Below are 2,548 nucleotides of genomic sequence, written 5' to 3'. Positions count from 1 at the left end.
GAGTGCCGAAACAGAGGGCACAGCTTAAAAATACGGGGTAGACCATTTAGGACAGAGATGAGGAGAAACTTGTTCACCCAGAGAGTGGTGGCTGTGTGGAATGCTCTGTCCCAGAGGGCAGTGGAGGCCCAGTCTCTGGATTCATTTAAGAAAGAGTTGGATAGAGCTCTCAAGGATAGTGGAATCAAGGGTTATGGAGATAAGGCAGGAACAGGATACTGATTAAGGATGATCAGCCATGATCATATTGAATGGTGGTGCAGGCTGGAAGGGCAGAATGGCCAACTCCTGCACCTATTGTCTATTGTCCGCCTTTCCTGACTGCCACCCGCAGACAGCGTGCAGCCCCAATCCCTTTCTTTCCGCCTTTCTTGCTGATTTTGGCAGCGCTCCGCTCTCCTCCCCTCCGTGTCTCGTGCCTGCAGGAGACTGATGCCAGGCACAGCAGCCGCAGCAAAAATAACCTGCCGCTCCATTGCCTGGCACAAGACAAGTGCAGAGGAGTGACTTGAGCAGCCACTGCTGGGGGAAAAAGCCTACTGCACCTGGTATTCCCAGGCGGTTTCCCATCCAAGTACTAACCAGGCCTGAGTCTGTTTAGCTTCCGAGATCAGACGAGATCTGGCGTTTTCAGACTAGTATGGCCGTAGGCGCTGGCCCTTGCCTTTTCTCCCTACTTCAAGGCGTGCTGGCCAGCCACATTTTCTTTCTTGCTCTTTCTCTTTATCCCCTTTGGCTTTTTTTTCTCTTTTCTCTTTGCTCTTCCTCCTCCGTGCGTGCTTCCCTCCCTCCGTCCCTCCAGCTGCCTTTCAGGCCAGCCCTTGCCCACCAGGCTCCTGTAGTCTCCCACATCCCCACACAGGCCAACTGCAAGCCCTCCCCCTGCTTCATAGGGCCGCAGCCTGCATTCTCTCATCCTTCCACACTCCTCCACCCCTCCATTTCGGAATGCCGGGCACTGACCAGTGGGGTACCGCACGGATCAGTACTGGGACCGCAGCTTTTTACAATCTATCTTCAGGATATACAAGATGGTATTAGCAATAACATTCGCAAATTTCATCAGCTGGGTGGCAGGGTGAAATGTGATGAGGATGTTAGGAGATTACAGGGTGACCTGGACAAGTTAGGTGAGTGCTCAGATGCATGGCAGATGCACTTTCACGTGGATAAATGGATCCTTATCCACTTTGGTGGCAAGAACAGGAAGGCAGACTACTACCTCAATGGAATCAATTTATGTAAAGGGGCAGTACAAAGTGATCTGGGTGTTCTTGTACACCAGTCACTGAAGGTAAGCATGCAGGTACAGCAGGTAGTGAAGAAGGCTAATAGCATGCTGGCCTTCATAACAAGAGGGATTGAGTATAGAAGCAAAGAGGTCCTTCTGCAGCTGTACAGGGCCCTGGTGAGACCACACCTGGAGTACTGTGTGCAGTTCTGGTCTCCAAATTTGAGGAGAGACATTCTGGCTATTGAGGGAATGCAGCGTAGGTTCACGAGGTCAATTCCTGGAATGGTGGGACTACCTTATGCTGAAAGACTGGAGCGACTGGGCTTGTGTACCCTTGAGTTTTGAAGACTGAGATGGGATCTGATTGAGACATATAAGATTATTAAAGGATTGGATACTCTGGAGGCAGGAAACATGTTTCCGCTGATGGGTGAGTACCGAACCTGAGGACACAGCTTAAAAATACGGGGTAGACCATTTAGGACAGAGATGAGGAGAAACTTCTTCACCCAGAGAGTGGTGGCTGTGTGGAATGCTCTGCCCCAGAGGGCAGTGGAGGCCCACTCTCTGGATTCATTTAAGAAAGAGAGTTGGATAGAACTCTCAAAGATAGTGGAATCAAGGGTTATGGAGATAAGGCAGGAACAGGATACTGATTAGGAATGGTCAGCCATGATCATATTGAATGGCGGTGCAGGCTCGAAGGGCAGAATGGCCTACTCCTGCACCTATTGTCTATTGTCAGAAATTAGGGCATTCAGCTCATTGAGTCTGCTCCACCATTCAATCATGGCTGATAAGTTTCTCAACCACATTCTCCAGCTTTCTCCCCATAACCCTTGATCCCCTTGACAGTCAAGAACCTACCTATCTCAGTCTTAAACATACTCAATGATCTGGCCTCCACAGTGTTCTGTGGCAATGAATTCCATAGATTCACCACCTTCAGGCTGGATAAGTTTCTCCGCCTCTCTTTTGTAAAAGGTCTTCCCTTTACTCTTTCCTTATATTTCTTGAGTCCCTGACTGATCAATAATCTATCTATCTCATCCTTAAATATACAGAAAGACTTAGCCCCTGCAAGTCTCTGTGGCAACACTCACAACCCTTTGTGAGAAAAATTCCTACTCATCTCAGTCTTAAATTGGTGCCCCTTTATGCTGAGCACCATTAAGTGTAATGCCTTTGAGAGAGACTCCTTCCATTGTTGTCTCTGGTTTGTTACCCGTGCCACGTGATAGAGATTCGAGGAATAGGGAAAGAGAACACTTAAATGCGTGGCTACAGGGAGGCCTGTACTGCGCTGTATTCTTC

At 49.0% G+C, this 2,548-nt stretch overlaps 1 non-coding gene across 1 annotated transcript; it reads right to left on the bottom strand.

Annotated features, from left to right (window-relative positions):
• Positions 1–533: 533 nt before the first annotated feature.
• Positions 534–652, bottom strand: LOC122558758. Its single transcript, XR_006314246.1, has one exon. It is a non-coding gene; the product is annotated as a 5S ribosomal RNA (ribosomal RNA).
• Between the last annotated feature and the right edge of the window lie 1,896 nt (positions 653–2,548).

Source organism: Chiloscyllium plagiosum, chromosome 17, assembly GCF_004010195.1.
Source record: "Chiloscyllium plagiosum isolate BGI_BamShark_2017 chromosome 17, ASM401019v2, whole genome shotgun sequence".
NCBI classification, from domain to species: Eukaryota; Metazoa; Chordata; class Chondrichthyes; order Orectolobiformes; family Hemiscylliidae; genus Chiloscyllium; species Chiloscyllium plagiosum.
The sequence above is the reverse complement of the archived record's forward strand: the minus strand, read 5'-3'. Positions and strand labels throughout refer to the sequence as shown.